The 18,268-nt window shown below is 39.2% G+C and overlaps 1 protein-coding gene across 1 annotated transcript in view; it reads right to left on the bottom strand.

The window, feature by feature from the left end:
* LOC105463226 (zinc finger protein 33A) overlaps positions 1-18,268 on the bottom strand; it is a 52,966-nt gene that overhangs the window by 27,972 nt on the left and 6,726 nt on the right.

The raw sequence follows: 18,268 nt of genomic DNA, 5'->3' as shown, positions 1-18,268 counted from the left end.
CATGTTGCCCAGGTTGGTCTCAAACTCCTGAGTTCAAGTGATCCACCCACCTTGGCCTCCCAAAGTGCTGAGATTACAGGCATGTGCCACCGTACCCAGCCTGGAGACAATTCCTAAATTGGCATACAGCTGGGAGAAATAATGAGAAGATTCTGTATACCCCTCACCCAGTTTTCTCCATGGTAACAATTTGCAGAACTATAGCTCAATATCAGCCAAGAACTGACATTGATTCATTCAATCAACCTTATTCAGATTTCACAAGTTTCACATGCATTATTTGTCTACATTTAGTTCTATAAATTTTGCCACATGTATAGATTTTTGGGAAAATCACAACATTGGTGATACAGAACAGTCCCATCACAAGGATCCCACACATGGTAACTACAGTCATCTCCTACTCTCTCTGCCTTCCTAACACTGGCAACCACGAATCTCTTCTCCATCTCTATGTTGTCATTTCAAGACTGTTACACAAATAAAATCATGAGGTATTATGACAAAGAGCTTAATTGCATTTGTGATAACTGGCTGATAACAGATTTCAAATCCCACCCATCCCCCCTCTTACCCTACATTTGGGCAAGCCAATAATAAAGCTTAGGTGGTCCCTCCGTCAACGCCAGTAGGGAACTCAAACCAAATAAACTCCATCCTTTTTGCGTGCGCTCACCCCACCCCAAATTCCTAATGACAAGCAGCCATTCTTCTCCTTTCTCAATCCACATTTAGACCTGCTTAGGAGCCTTCTCTGGTATCCCTAGAAACCTGTCTCTATAAGTAATAAACTCTTTATTACACTCTTGATACCATTACTAGTTTTGGTATCTGGACCAAACTTTGGGGATAGGAGGGTTCATCACAATCCTATGGGGTGGACCAGAACAAATATGTAAATTTCTGAGTTTGGGTTTTTTAAAACTCAGCTTAATCTCTTGAGATTCATCCAAAATGTTGCATGTATCGCTCATTCATTCCCTTTTAATATTGGGTAACACTTCATTATATGGACACATCACACATTATTTATCCATTCAACAACATGTGGATTATTCAGGTTTTGGCTATTACCCATAAAACTGCTATGAAATTTTTTTGATGGAACATAAGTTTTTATTTATCAAGGATAAATGTCTAACAGTGCAACTAGTGGTTCACATGCTAAGTTTGTTTCTAGCTTTTTTTTCTTTAATGATACTTTAAGTTCCAAGGTACATGTACACAACATGCAGGTTTGTCACTCATGTATACATGTACCATGTTGGTGAGCAGCACCCATTAACTCGTCATTTACATTAGGTATATCTCCTAATGCTATCCCTCCCATCTACCCCCTCCCCACAATAGGACCCGGTGTGTGATGTTCCCCTTCCTGTGTCCAAGTGATCTGATTGTTCAATTCCCACCTATGAGTGAGAACATGCGGCATCTGGTTTTCTGTTCTTGCGATAGTTTGCTGAGAAAGATGGTTTCCAGCAGCATCCATGTCCCTACAAAGGACACAAACTCATCCTTTCTTATGGCTGTATAGTATTCCATGGTGTGTATGTGCCACATTTTCTTAATCCAGTCTGTCACTGATGGAAATTGGGGTTGATTACAAGTCTTTGCTATTGTGAATAGTGCTGCAATAAACATACGTGTGCATGTGTCTTTATAGCAGCATGACTTATAATCCTTTTGGTATATCCCCAGTAATGGGACGGATGGGTCAAATGGTATTTCTAGTTCTAGATCCTTGAGGAATTGCCATACTGTTTTCCACAATGGTTGAACTACTTTACAATCCCACCAACAGTGTAAAAGTGTTCCTATTTCTCCACATCCTCTCCAGCACCTGTTGTTTCCTGATTTTTTAATGATTGCCATTCTAACTGGTGTGAGATGGTATCTCATTGTGGTTTTGATTTGCATTTCTCTGATGGCCAGTGATGATGAGCATTCTTTCATATGTCTGTTGGCTGGATGAATGTCTTCTTTTGAGAAGTGTCTGTTCATATCCTTTTTAATTGTGATATTAGGGTGTCAATTTTAGATCTTTCCTGCTTTCTCTTGTGGGCATTTAGTGCTATAAATTTCCCTCTACACACTGCTTTAAATGTGTCCCAAAGATTCTGGTATGTTGTATCTTTGTTCTCATTGGTTTCAAAGAACATCTTTATTTCTGCCTTCATTTCGTTATGTACCCAGTAGTCATTCAGGAGCAGGTTGTTCAGTTTCCATGTAGTTGAGCAGTTTTGATTGATTTTCTTAGTCCTGAGTTCTACTTTGATTGCACTGTGGTCTGAGAGACAGTTTGTTATAATTTCTCTTCTTGTACATTTGCTGAGGAGTGCTTTACTTCCAACTATGTGGTCAATTTGGGAATAAGTGCGATGTGGTGCTGAGAAGAATGTATATTCTGTTGATTTGGGGTGGAGAGTTATGTAGGTGTCTATTAGGTCTGCTTGGTGCAGAGTTGAGTTCAATTCCTGGATATCCTTGTTGACTTTCTGTCTCATCGATCTGCCTAATGTTGACAGGGGGATGTTGAAGTCTCCCATTATTATTGTATGGGAGTCTAAGTCTCTCTGTAAGTCTCTAAGGACTTGCTTTATGAATCTGGGTGCTCCTCTACTGGGTGCATGTATATTTAGGATAGTTAGCTCTTCCTGATGAATTGATCCCTTTACCATTATGTAATGGCCTTCTTTGTCTCTTTTGATCTTTGATGGTTTAAAGTCTGTTTTATCAGAGACTAGGATTGCAACTCCTGCTTTTTTTTGTTTCCCATTTGCTTGGTGGATCTTCCTCCATCCCTTTATTTTGAGCCTATGTGTGTCTCTGCATGTGAGATGGGTCTCCCGAATACAGCAAACTGATGGGTCTTGACTCTTGATCCAGTTTCCCAGTCTGTGTCTTTTAATTGGACCATTTGGTTCATTTACATTTAAGGTTAATATTGTTATGTGTGAACTTGATCCTGTCATTATCATATTAGTTGGTTATTTTGCTCGCTAGTTGATGCAGTTTCTTCCTAGAATAGATGGACTTTACATTTTGAAATGTTTTTGCAATGGCTGGTACCAGCTGTTCCTTTCCATGTTTAGTGCTTCCTTCAGGATCTCTTGTAGGGCAGGCCTGGTGGTGACAAAATCAGCATTTGCTTCTCTGTAAAGGATTTTATTTCTCCTTCACTTATGAAACTTAGTTTGGCTGGATATGAAATTCTGGATTTAAATTTCTTTTCTTTAAGAATGTTGAATATTGGCCCCCACTCTCTTCTGGCTTGTAGAATTTCTGACGAGAGATCTGCTGTTAGTCTGATGGGCTTCCCTTTGTTGGTAACCCAACCTTTCTCTCTGGCTGCCCTTAACATTTTTTCCTTCATTTCAACTTTGGTGAATCTGACAATTATGTGTCTTGGAGTTGCTCTTCTCGAGGAGTATCTTTGTGGCGTTCTCTGTATTTCCTGAATTTGAATGTTGGCCTGCCTTACTAGGTTGGGGACGTTCTCCTGGATGATATCCTGCAGAGTGTTTTCCAACTTGGTTCCATTTTCCCCCTCACTTTCAGGCACACCAATCAGACGCAGATTTGGCCTTTTCACATAATCCCGTACTTCTTGGAGGCTTTGTTCATTTCTTTTTACTCTTTTTTCTCTACACTTCTCTTCTCACTTCATTTCATTCATTTGATCTTCAATCGTTGATACTCCTCCTTCCAGTTGATCGAGTCGGTTACTGAAACTTGTGCATTTGTCACGTAGTTCTCGTGTTATGGTTTTCATCTCTGTCAGTTCTTTCAAGGTCTTCTCTGCATTGATTATTCTAGTTATCCATTCATCCATTCTTTTTTCAAGATTTTTAGTTTCTTTGCGCTGGTTACGTAGTTCCTCCTTTATCTCTGAGAAGTGTGATAGACTGAAGCCTTCTTCTCTCAACTTGTCAAAGTCATTCTCTGGCCAGCTTTGTTCCGTTGCTGGCGATGAGCTGCGTTCCTTTGGTGGGGAGATGCGCTCTGAGTTTTTGGATTTCCAGCTTTTCTGCACTACTCTTTCCCCATCTTTGTGGATTTATCTGCTTTGGTCTTTGATGATGGTGATGTACTGATGGGGTTTTGGTGTCGGTGTCCTTTCTGTTTGTTAGTTTTCCTTCTAACAGTAAGGACCCTCAGCTGCAGGTCTGTTGGAGCTTGCCTGAGGTCCACTTCAGACCCTGTTTGCCTGGGTATCAGCAGCAGAGGCTGCAGAAGATAGAATATTGCTGAACAGCAAGTGCTGCTGTCTGATTCTCGCTCTGGAAGCTTCATCACAGGGGTGTACCCTGCCATGTGAGGTGTGAGATGTCGGTCTGCACCTAGTGGGGGATGTCTCCCAGTTACGCTACTCAGGGGTCAGGGACCCACTTGAGCAGGCAGTCTGTCCATTCTCAGATCTCAAACTCCATGCTGGGAGATCCACTGCTCTCTTCAAAGCTATCAGACAGGGACATTTACCTCTGCCGGGGTTTCTGCTGCTTTTTGTTTAGCTATGCCCTGTCCCCAGAGGAGGAGTCTGCAGAGGCAGGCCGGCCTCCTTGAGTTGTGGCGAGCTCCGCCCAATTCGACCTTCCCAGCGGTTTTGCTTACCTACTTTAAGCCTCAGCAATGGGGGGTGCCCCTCCCCCAGCCTCGCTGCCACCTTGCAGTTAGATCTCAGACTGCTGTGCTAGCAATGAGGAAGGCTCGGTGGGCGTGGGACCCTCTGGGCCAGGTGTGGGATATAATCTCCTGGTGTGTCGTTTGCTAAGACCCTTGGTAAAGCGCAGTATTAGGGTGGGAGTTACCCGATTTTCCAGGTGTTGTGTGCTTCAATTTCCTTTAGCTAGGAAAAGGAATTTGCTTCCCCCTTGCGCTTCTAGGTGAGGCGATGCCTCGCCCTGCTTCAGCTCTCACTGGTCGGGATGCACCCGCGGACCAGCGCCAACAGTCCAACACGCCCCAGTGAGATGAACCCAGTACCTCAGTTGAAAATGCAGAAATCGCCCATCTTCTGTGTCGCTCACGCTGGGAGCTAGAGGCTGGAGCTGTTCCTATTTGGCCACCTTGGGCACGCCCCCACAGATGTATGCTGTTTTTAGTTTTAAATCGAACTGACAAACTATTTTCTAGAACGACTGTAGCATTTCACATGCCATCAAAAATGTATGAACAATTCAGTTCCTCTAAATCCTCACCAGCACTTGTATTGTCACTTTTATAAGGCAGGTTAAACAAGAGCATGATAAAAGCATCTTTCATTATGACATATCTGGGTATAAATCTCTTTGCATTTATCCTCCTATGAGTTTGTTGAGCTTCTTGGATGAATATATTAGTGTTCTTCAACAAATTGTGGGTGTTTCTGTGAATTCCTCAAAAAATTTTTCTTTCCCTTTCTGTTCTCTCATATTGATACTCCCATTTGTATATGCTGGTGCAACTAGTGATATCCATTTCCCAAGGTTTTGTTCATTTTTCATTATTTTACTGGCTATTCCTCAAATTACACAACATACACTGATCTGCACCAGATAACCCGTTTTCTGCCAACTTAAATGGAAACCATATTACTGTGTTGCCTGTTGTTAGTCCTGTGCATGGGTCACATTGTTCCTGTTTCTTTGCATATCTCATTTTGCTGTCATTCTTGAATGGACAACAGGTCCATTCAGTTAACAGTGTTGAGTGACATAACCAAATGGTGGCGTATACAGCTCCAAAATGTCTCCCCACAGAAACACCAAAAAACAAGAACTATAAAAATCAACCTTGTTGAACTCTGGAAAACAATGAAAGGTTTACAGTAACCAAGTAAATGCTAAATCAGGAAAAAGGCAACTTCAAATGGTGGGAAAGTTTTGTGGCATTTTTACGTTACAAGAGATCCTCATTAATATTAGGAGCTGATATCTCCTTAGAAATCAATTGAAGGCCTGAAGACATATGGATGACACATATAAATTCCTGAAAGAAAAAACTATCATCTGAGAATTATCTAGCTGGTAAAACGGTCCTTCAAAATGAAAGAGAAATGAAGACAATCTCAGAAAAACAAATGCTGAGTTTGTTACTACTAGGCTTGCTATACAGGAAGCACTGAAGGGTGTCTCTCAAGATGAAATGAAAAGAAACTAGACTCAAATCTGGAGGAAAAAATAAAGATTTCCAATAAGGTTAACTATATAGACAAATATAAAAGCCAGGGTCATTGTATGTTTGCTTTGTAACTCCATTTTTTTACTTCATGTGGGACTTAAAAGATAAATGGATAAGAACTAAATATAAATTTACGTTATGAGCATACAATGTATAAAGACGTAACCTGTGACAACAACATAAAGGGGATGAGTAACGTGCTAGGTAGAAGCAAAGTTTTCATAAGATATTGAAGTTAGGAAGGAATCAATTTAAACTAGTTTGCCATTAATTTAGAATGTGAAAGTAATCCCCATGGTTAACTGCCAAGACAATATCTAAAAAATATACACAGAAGGAAATGAGAAGTGAATAAAAATGATTCACTATAAAAATCAGGCCGGGCACAGTGGGCTCAGGCCTGTAATCCCAGTACTTTGGGAGGCCGAGACGGGTGGATCACTTGAGGCCAGCAGTTCAAGACCAGCCTGGCCAACATGGCAAAACTCCATCTCTACTAAAGACACAAAAGTTAGCTGGGTATGGTGGCACGTACCTGTAGTCCCAGCTACTTGGGAGGCTGAGGCATGAGAATCACTTGAACCCAGGAGGAGCTTGCAGTGAGCCAAGATCGTGCCACTGCACTCCGGCCTGGGCAACAGAGCAAGACTTCCGTCTCGGGAAAAAAAAAAAAAAAAAATCAACAAAAAACAAAGAAGACAGTAATAAAGGGAATATGGGACCAAAGAAGGTATACAACATACAGAAAACAAAATGCAGTATGGCAGAAGTGCTTCCTTGTCGGTGATTACTTTAATTGATAATTGATTGAACTCATCAATCAGAAGGCAGAGGCTGGCAGGATGGATTTTATTTTATTTATTTATTTATTTATTTATTTATTTATTTATTTATTTTAGACAGGGTCTTGCTCTGTCACCTAGGCTGGAGTGCAGTGGCACAAACATGACTCACTGCCGCCTTGACCTCCTGGGCTCAAGGGATCCTCCTGCCTCAGCCTCCCAAGTAGCTGGAACCACAAGCACATACCACCACACCCAACTATTTTTATTTTTATTTTTTTTGTAGAAATGGAGTCTCACTTTGTAGACCAGGCTGGTCCCCAACTCCTGGGCTCAAGAGATCCTCCCAAAGTGCTGGGATTACAGGTGTGAACCACCCAGCTTCAGAATAGATTTTTTAAAAACATGATCTAACTACACACTGTCCAAAACAAACTGACTTTAGATCCAAAGACACAAATAAATTAAAACTGAAAGGCTGACAAAAAATATTCCATGAAAACAGCCACCAAAAGAGAACTGGAGTGGCTATACTAATTTCACCCAAAATAGATTAAGATATAAGCTGTTACAAGAGATAAAGAAGGATACTATATATGAATAAACGGTCGTTCCATCAATAAGCTATAAAAATTATAACTATATATGTACCAAGCAGCATTCTGAAACATTTAAAGCAAACACTGACAGAATGCAAGGGAGAAACTGACAGTTCCTACAGTTAATAGTTTTAGACTGAGGCTGGGCATGGTGGATAGTACCTGTAATCCCAGAGGTTTGGGAGGCCAAGGTGGATCACTTGATGCCAGGAGTCCAAGACCAGCATGAGCAACATAGTAAGATCCTGTTTCCACAAAAAAAAAAAAAAAAAGGCTGGGCATAGTGGGCATGGTGGTATACAGCTGTAGTACCCTCAGGAGGCTGAATGGGGAGGATCACTTGAGCCTGGGAGTTTAAGGCTGCAGTGAGCAATACTTGTGCCACTGTACTATAGCCCAGGCAAGAGTGAGGCTCTGTCTCTTAAAAAAAATAAAAATAAAAATGCAAATGAATAAATGAATGAATGAATGATGCGTATGAATACAGATACAAAGCTACACACACACACACCAGTAAAATATATTTAATGGTATATTAAGAGGACTATATACCATGACCAAGTGACCAAAGGGGACTTATCCTGGAAATGCTTGTGTGGTTCAACATAAGAAAATCAATGAAAAAAAAAAAGAAAGAAAAGAAGAAAGAAAAGAAAGAAAAGAAAGAAAAGAAAGAAAAGAAAGAAAAGAAAGAAAAGAAAGGGAAGGAAGGAAGGAAGGAAGGAAGGAAGGAAGGAAGGAAGGAAGGAAGGAAGGAAGGAAGGAAGGAAGGAAAATCAATGTAATACACTTCATTAATAAAATAAGTTAAAAAAGGACATGATTATCTCAGTTGATGCAGGAAAGGCAGATGACAAAATCCAACCCCCTTTCAGGATAAATACATTCAGAAAACACAAAACAGAATAGAACTTCTTCAACATGGTAAAGGGCATTTATGGAAAATTCACAGCTTTATATCATATTCACTGATGAAAGAAAGCTTTCCTCTTAACATCAGGAAGAAGACAAAAATACCCACTTTTGCCAGTGCTATTTAACACTGCAGTAGAAGTTCCAGCCAAGCAAGAAAAAGAAAGGCATCCACTGCAAAGGAAGATGTAAAACTATGTCTACTCACAGGTGACATTATCCTAAAGATAGATTATAATCTACAAGAAAGACACTACAGCTAACGAATGAATTCTGCAAAGTTGCAGGATACATCAACACACAAAAATCAGTTGTGTTGCTACACACATGAAAAGAACAATTTGAAAAGAAAATTAAGAAAACAATTCTATCTATAGCACCATCTAAAAAAATAAAATACTATTTAGAAACAAAGTTAACCAAGAAGGTACAAGACTTGTACACTGAAAACTACAAAATACTGATGAAAAATATTAAAAAGGGCGTAAATAAAGGAAACAGTATGTCATGGTCATAGTTTGAGAGATGTAGTATTGTTAAAAGGACAATACCACTCAAAATGATCTACAGATTTAACACAATCCCTATCAAAATTCCATCAGCATTTTTACCAAAATAAACAGCTGATCCTTAAAGTCACATGGAATTACAAGGGCCCTGAATAGCCAAAACGATTTTTAAAAACAAGAACAATGTCAGAGGACTCAAAATGTCCAATTTCACAACTTATTAGAAAGCTACAGTAATCCAAACAATGTGGTCATGGCATAGGTATAGACATACAGACAAACGGAATACAAGTGAGAGCCCAAAAATACACTACCTGCAGCCAACTGATTTTTGACAAGGGTGTCAATTCTATTCACTGGGAGAAAGAAAAGCCTTTTCTTTCAGTTGATGCAGGCCAAATATTGTCACACTACCGACATGAAATATTCACAACAGTCATACTCACAGAGACAAAACAGATTACAGGTTGCCAAAGATGGTGGGAAGAGGGAATGAGTAGTTACGCTTAATGGCGATAGAGTTTCTGCTTGGAATGATGACAAATGACCAAAAAATGATGCTGGGTCAACTGGATTTCCACATGAAAATAAACTTAGAAAATAAAATTAGATCCCTACTTCGACTATATACAAAAATGAACTGAATATAAGAGCTAAAACAATAAAATGTTTAAAGGAAAACTTTGGTTCTGTTGATGGATTCTCACCTATGACATAAAATGCATGAGCAACAAAAGAAAAAGTAAGTAAGGCCGGGTGCAGTGGTTCACGCCTGTAATCCCAGTACTTTGGGAGGTCAAGGCGGGTGGATCACCAGAGGTCAGGTGTTCAAGACAAGCCTGGCCAACATGGTGAAACCCCACCTCTACTAAAACCACAAAAATTAGCCGGACATGGCGGCATAAGCCTGTAGTCCCAGCTACTCGGGAAGCTGAAGCAGGAGAATCACTTGAACCCAGGAGGCGGAGGTTGTGGTGAGCCAAGATCGTGCCACTGCACTCCAGCCTGGGCGACAGGGTGAGACTCTGTCTCAAAAACAAATATCTATCTATCTATCTATATACACACACATATTAAAAATAATTCAGTGGTACCCCAAAATGCTAAAAGAAATACACTTTGATAAAACAATTCTACTCCTAGGTTTATATCCAAAAGAAATGAAAACAGGAACTTGAGCAGATAATGATATGCCAGTGTTCACGGAAGCATTATTCACAACAGCCAAGAGGTATACATACGACCCAACTGTACATCAACAGATGAATGGATTAAACAGCCAGAAAAGAAAGTCTTGATACTTGTTACAATACAGACAATACAGATGAAAGCTGAAAGCATCATGCTAAGTGAAATAAGGCAGACATGAAAGGCCAAATGTTGTCACACTACTGACATGAAATATTCACAAGAGTCAAAACTCACAGAAACAAACTAGATAAGAGGTTACCATAGGCTGGTGGGAGGGGGGAATGAGTAGTTACTGCTTAATGGCAATAGAGTTTCTGTTTGAAATAATGAAAATGTTTTAGAAATTGTGGTAATGGCTATACAACATTGTGAGTGCAATGCCACTTAAAACCTGTTAAAATGGAAAATTTCATGTTACATATATTTTGCCAGACACAAAACAAGATATTGTTAAAATGCTCCAGCATCATTTGCTGAATACCTGACTGAATTTCTTTTGCATTTTTGTCAACAGTTTGTAAATGTCTTAGCTTCAGCTGCCATAACAAAATACCACAGACTGTGTGGCTTAAACAACAGAAGTTTATTTCCTCATGGTTCCAAATGCTGGAAGTCTGAGATCAGGATGCCAGTATGGCCAGGGCCTGGTGAGGGCCTCTTCCCAGCTTACAGACAGCCACAGTATGTTCACATCGCCTTTCCTCTATGCACATGGAGAGCGAGCAAGCTCACTTACTCTTCCTATAAGGCACTAACTTCATCTTGAGGGCCCCACCCTCATGACCTACTGTAACCCTAATTACCTCCCAAGGGCTCCATATCTCCAAATACCACCACACTGGGGGTGAGGGCTCCAACATATGAATTTTGGGGAGATGTGAACATGTAGTCTATAACAGCATAATCAATATTGAGGTTTTCTATTCTTTTCCATTTTTCTATGTTTATGTTCTACTAATGTGTATATTCTACCAACATCCTGTCCTCTTAATTATTATAGCTATTAATACATGCATACAGTAGTCACTCCTTATCCAAGGGGGATACATTCCAAGACACCCAGTGGAAGCCTGAAACTTCAGATAGTATTGAGCCCTATAAATACTATGGTTTTTTTCCTAAATATACAAACCTATGATAAAGTTTAATTTATAAATTAGGGACAGGGAGAAATTAACATCATCATAAAAGACAAAAGTTGTAACAATATGCTAGCATCACTACTCTTGCTCTTTAGGGCCATTATTAAGTAAAATAAGGGTTACCTGAACACATATCATGACAGTAAATAATCAAGACAGTTACTAAGTAATTAACTCATGGGTAGCATATACAGCCTGAGTATGCTGGACACAGGGTTGACTCATGTCCTGGGACAGGACAGTGCAAAATTTCATCATGCTACTCACAGCAGTGTGCAATTTAAACTTAGGAATTATTTATTTCTGAAGTTTCCTATTTAATATTTTTGAACCACAGTTGGCCTCAGGTAACTGAAACTGCAGAAAGCAAAACCACAGAAAAGGGGAGACTACTGTAATAAGCCTTAACACTGGATACAGTAACTCCTACTATTCTTTTTCTCAAAACTTTTGAGAAAAATTTTCTCAAAATTGTTTCAACTGTTTATGACTCTGACTGTTTATAAAAATTTTGGAATAAGTTTATTTAAAGCTGAGAAAAACCTTACTGGACTCTTGACAGGAATGCCATTAAACCTACAGATCAATTTGGAAAGAAATGGCATACTTACTAAGTTGAGTTTTCCAATCTATCAAGAGACCATGTGTCTCCATTTCTTTATTTCTTTCATCAGCATTTTGTAATTTTCGGCACAAAAGTCCTATACACATTTTGTTTAATTTATACCAAAGTATTTAATTTCCTATGGAATAAGTGGTATTATGTTTTTAATTTAGATTTCCATATGTTCATTGTTAGTGGAGAGAAACTGATTGTATGTGTTCATCTTGGACCCTGAAACTTTTTGGAAATCATTCATTCATTCTGGGAGGTTTTCATTTGTTGTTGTTGTTGTTGTTGTTCATTTGTTGTTGTTGTTGTTTTTGAGACAGAGTTTTGCTCCTGTTGCCCAGGCTGGCGTGCAATGGCATGATCTCGGCTCACCGCAACCTCCGCCTCCCAGGTTCAAGCGATTCTCCTGCCTCTCGAGTAGCTGGGATTACAGGCATGCACCACCACACCCAGCTAATTTTGTATTTTTAAGAGACAAGGTTTCTTCATATTGGTCAGGCTGCTCTTCAACTCCTGACCTCAGATGATCCACCCACCTCGGCCTCCCAAAGTGCTGGGATTACTGGCATGAGCCACTGTGCCTGGCCTGAGGTTTTTATTTTCTAAGATTCCTTGTAATATTCTACATATATAATCATGTCATATGTAAATATAAACAGTTTTATTTCTTCTCTATGTGTATGACTTCTATTTCATTTTCTTGCTTCATTGTGCTTGATAAAAGTTACAGTACTATAATCAGTAAGAGTGGCAAGAGCAAACATCCTTGCCTCGTTCCCAGTTTTACAGGGAAAGCATTCATCTTACCAGCAAATATATTTGCTATAGATATTTTGTGCATGTTCATTTATCAAATTGAGGAAGATCCTCTCAATGTCTAGTATGGAGAGTTTTTATCATGGATGGATATTGCATTTTGTCAAACGCTTTCTCTATATTAACTGATGGTACGTAATTTTTCTTCTTTAGCCTATGGTGGGTTAATCACACTGATTGATTTCTGAATGTTAAACCAGCCTTGCTTGCATAACTCAAGTAAATCCCACTTGGTTATGGTGTATACTTTTTACATGACTCTTTTCTATTTGCTAGTATTTTGTTAAAGATTTTTGCTACAAAATTTATGGGATGCATAGGTCTGTAGTTTTATAATTTTTGTACTGTCTGTATGGTTTTGGCATCAAAATAATTTTTTAAATGCGTTAAGAAGTGTTCCCTCTTGGCTGGGCGCGGTGGCTCACACCTGTAATCCTAGCACTTTGGGAGGCCGAGGTGGGTGGATCACGAGGTCAGGAGTTTGAGCCTGGCCAATATGGTGAAACCCCGTCTCTAGTAAAAATACAAAAATTAGCCGAGCATGGTGGCATGCGCCTGTAGTCCCAGCTACTCAGGAGGCTAAGGCAGGAGAATCACTTGAACTTGGGAGACAGAGGTTGCAGTGAGCCGAGATTATACCACTGTACTCCAGCCTGGGTGACTGAGCAAGACTCCATCTCAATAAGTAAGTAAATAAATAAATATTTCTGCTTCCATTTTCTGAGGACATTATATAAAATCACCATTAATTCTTGTGTAAATGTTAGGTAGAATTCTCTAGTGAGGACTACAACTCTCTTGTACTCGGAAATTGGTTTTTTGGAGGTTTTTATTTAAAATTTAAATTCTTTGATTCAAATTATGTCAACTTTTATGAAAACCTATGGGTCATTCATATTATTTGTATCACCCTGATTGAGTTGTAACAGTTTGTAGTTTCTGAAGAACTGCTACATTTCTTCTATGTTGTCATTTTTCTGGGGGGGCGTGGGGGCAGCGTTTTGCTCTGCTGCCCAGGCTAGAGTGCAATGGCACAATCTCAGCTCACCGCAACCGCCCACTCCCTGGGTTCAAGCCATTCTCCTACCTCAGCCTCCTGAGTAGCTGGGACTACAGGCATGCACCACCACACCAGGCTAATTTTTGTATATTTAGTAGAGACAGAGTTTCACCACGTTGGCCAGGGTGGTCACGAACTCTCGACCTCAGGTGATCCACCCGCCTTGGCCTCCCCAAGTGCTGAGATAACAGGCATGAGCCACCACACCTGGCCTATGTTGTCATATTTATGAGCATAAAGTTGTTGACAAGATTCCCTTATTATACTGTTAAATGGATAGCGGATTGATATTCCCTGTTTCATTCCAGATATTGATGATTTGTCATCTCATTTTATATTTTTAATCAATATTGCCAGACGTTTATCAATTTTATTGATTTTTTCCAAAAAAACCCTACGCTTCATTAGTTTTCTCTACTTTTTTGTATTTTCAATTTTACTGATTTCTGCTTCCAGTATTATTTTCTTCCTTCTACTTAACAGAGGTTTTATTTTGCTCTTTGCTAGTTTTTTAATGTAGAAAGTCAATTATGGGTTTGCGACCTATTATCCTCTTTAATGTTAGCATTTAGTGCTATACATTTCTCTACCAGCACTGCTTTAGCTACCTCCCACAAATATTGATATGGTATGGTCTCATTTTCATTAAGTCTATGCGCTTCTACTATTGAATTTGAGGCCTCTTCTTCACTCCAGACTTTATTTAAACTCTGATGCTTAATTTCTAAATGATTAAATATTTTCCTATTGTCATTCTATTACTGATTTGTAGTTTGGTTTCATTATGGCCAGAAAACATACATACTCAGAATGATTTCAATTCTTTTAAATCTGCCAAGGCTTATCTATGGCCCAGGATATGGTCTATCTTTCTGAATATTCCATGGACACTTGAGAAAAAAATTGTATTTTGCTGTCGTTGGGCACTATTCTTTTTTTTTTTTTTTTTTTTTGAGACAGATTCTCATTCTGTAACCTAAGCTTTGTAACACAATCGTGGCTCACTGCAACCTTCGCCTCCCGGTTCAAGCAATTCTCCTGCCTTGGCTTCCTAAGTAGCTGGGACTACAGGCATGCACCACTATGCCTGGCTAATTTTTGTATTTTTAGTAGAGACAAGGTTTCACCATGTTATCCAGACTATTCTTGAACTCCTGACTTCAAGCAATCCACCCACCTCGGCTTCCCAAAGTGCTGGGATTACAAGTGTGGGCCACCGCACCCGGCCTTGTTGAGCACTATTCTACAATGTTGCTTCAGTCCTGTTGGCTGATGTTGCTGTCCTGTTCTTCTATATCTGCCAGTAATCATGGCTAGTAATTCTACCAATTGCTAAGAGTGATGAATTTTCCAACTACAATTTAAAATGTGCTTTCCTCTTTTCAGCTCAGTTTTGTTTTGTGTACTTTGAGGTTTGCTAGAGACACATTTAGGATCGTTGCATTTTTGTTGGATTGATCCTTTTATCATTACATAATGTTCTTTCTGTCTAATAATTTTCTTTGTTCTGGAGTCTACTGTATTTGATATTAACAGTGTCACTCTTTGTTTTGATTAATGTTTGTACAGTTTATCTTTTTATATACTTTATCAACCTATGTTGTTCACTATGTTATGAGTTTCCTAAGAAACATTTTTAGGATGGGTGGAACAAGATGGTGGAATAGAGAACGCCACCTATCATACCCACTCCCTTGCAGGAAGACTAAAATTGACAACTATCTACACAAAAGAAGCAGTTTCACAGGAAGAGTCACGTGAGCACTTACGGAGTGGTTTTCACTTCATATGGCTGAAACAGAACAGTTTGGAAGTTCCTGAAAAAACTAAAAATAGAGCTATCATATGATCCAGCAATCCCACTCCTAGGTATATACCCAAAAGAAAAGAAACCAGTACATCAATGAGATATCTCTGCTCCCATGTTTACTGCAGCACTGTTCACAACAACTAAGATCTGCTAAGTGTCCACAACAGCTAAGTGTCCATTCACAGATAAACAGATAAAGAAAATGTGGTACATATACACAATGGAGTACCATTCAGCCATAAAAAAGAATGAGAGATCCTGTCATATGCAACAAAGTAGATGGAAATGGAGGCACAGAATGTAAATTTTGCATGTCCTCATTTATTTGTGAAAGCTAAAAATTAACACAACTGAACTCGTGGAGGTGAGGTAGAAAGTAAAAGGATGGTTACCAGAGGCTGGGAAAGGTAGTGGGGTGGGGTGGGGGTAAGGTGAGGATGGTTAAAGGGTACAAAAAAAGTTAGAAAGAATGAATAAGATCTAATATTTGCTAGCGCAACAGGGTGACTATAGTCAAATTTAATTGTACATTTTAAAATGACTAAAAGAGTATAACTGGATTGTTTATAACACAGAAGATAAATACTCGTGGGAATAGACACCCAATTTACCCTAATGTGATTACCAGACATTGAGTGCCTGTATCAAAACAGCTCCTGTACCCCAAAAATATATACATCTACTATGTACTCACAAAAATTAAAAATTTTAGAATCATGTTTTACGTTTTTTCCACTCTGCCAATTTATATTTTAATTAGTGTACTCTGATTATTTACATTTAAGGTAAATATTGCTCTGCTAGGCTGCTATTTGTTTTGTTTTCTGTTTTCCATTCATCTGTTCCTTTTTCCTTATTTTCCTATTAGTTACCTAAATATTCCTTTAGATTCCATGTTTGTTTATTTACAGTATTTCTAAGTGTACCACATTTTATAGTTTTCTCAGTAGTTGTTCTAGGTATAAAAATGTACATATGTAACTTATCACACTCTATCAGGCATTTTACCACTTCAAGTGAAATGTACCAAGTTTCATTCTACTTAGGCCCCTTTACCCTCCCCACTTTTAAAATATAATTGTCTTAAGTGTTTCCCCTACATACAGAGCATTTTGCTGCAACCATCAAAAATGATTCTAGAAACTCATGAGAAAAATATATTTATCCCCATTTTTGCCAACCTCCAATCTTCTTTCTTTCCTGCATTCCAAGCCTTCTTGTGTTAGTTCCGTTCTATTTAGAGAACTGCTAGTCAATTTTTAAAGGTAGGTTTGCTAGCAACATTTTCTCTTAGCTTCGCTGTCTAATGATGCCTTTAGTTCCCCTTTATTCATGAATATAGTTTCAAAAGACACAGATTTTTTATTTGATAGTGCTTTCCTGTCAGTACTTGAGAAAATATACTACTTCCTTCCAGCCACCATAGTTTCAGAAGAGAAACCCACCGTCATTCCCTGTAGAGAATGTGCTGTTTCTCTCTGGCTACTTTGAAAATTTTTTCTTTAGTTTTCAAAAATTTAATTACAGTGTGAGTTTGCCATGGACTTAACTTATTTGATGTTACTTCAGACTCGGGATGTGTAGTTTTATATCTTTTGCTAAATTTGAGAAGGTCCAGCCATTACTTCTTCAAATACTTTAAACACCTCTTTCCCTTCCTTCTGATGTTACAAATGTTAGTTCTTTTGTTATTGCCCCACTTTCCAAATACTGAGAATCAAACCTCTTCCCATTCCCTCCTGCCTTCCGGCTTTGTCCAAGCTACCACAATCATTCTTAAGAAAAATTACCACAGGCCTTTAATGCGCTCTCTATGCGTTGTGCCATGCCCAATATTTCCTCTAAGGAGGTGAGAAAGATCTTATAGAAATATAAATCAGATGTTGCTCATCTGCTGAAAATCCACCACTAAATTAAAAGTAAAATTAACTGAGTAAGGCTTATGATAGGCTCACCTTTGGACTCCAGCTGCCTTCAATCAACCCCTCCCTTCAGCCACTGTGACTTTTTGGTTATTCCTGAAAACCACCAAGCACATTCCTGTCCAAGGCTAGAAGCTGCAACTACCCCTGCTGAAAAGGGGCAGAATCCTCATGGCTCCCACAGTCATTTCATTCAAGTTTCTGCTCTAATGTTGACCTCATTAAGGCTTCCCCTGACTGTTCCTTAAAGTACCACATTCAGCCAATCTAATTTCCTTTAATTTCTATCAGTGTCTTCAAAACCACAGAACATTTAATATACATATACATATAAGTATACATAATATACTTAGAGACATAATTTTTTTTTTTTTTTTAATGTACTTGTTTTTGAGAGACAGTCTCGCTCTGTCTCCCAGGCTGGAGTGCAGTGGCGCAATCTCAGCTCACTGCAACCTCTGCCTCCCAGGTTCAAGTGATTCTCCTGCCTCAGCCTCCCAAGTAGCTGGGATTACAGGCACCTGCCACCACGTCCAGCTAATTGTGTATTTTTAGTAGAGACGGGGTTTCTCCATGTTCGCCAGGCTGTTCTCAAACTCCTGACCTCAAGTGATCTGCCTGCCTTGACCTGCACTGGGATTACAGGTGTGAACTACCACGCCCGGCCTAATGTTTTTCATCATTATATTCTCAGCACACAGCAAGTACTCAAAAATTATTTGCTGAGTTTAAAAATGAGTGTATAAAAAATTC

The sequence above is a fragment of the Macaca nemestrina genome, chromosome 9, assembly GCF_043159975.1.
Source record: "Macaca nemestrina isolate mMacNem1 chromosome 9, mMacNem.hap1, whole genome shotgun sequence".
Classification (NCBI taxonomy): Eukaryota; Metazoa; Chordata; class Mammalia; order Primates; family Cercopithecidae; genus Macaca; species Macaca nemestrina.
The sequence above is the reverse complement of the archived record's forward strand: the minus strand, read 5'-3'. Positions and strand labels throughout refer to the sequence as shown.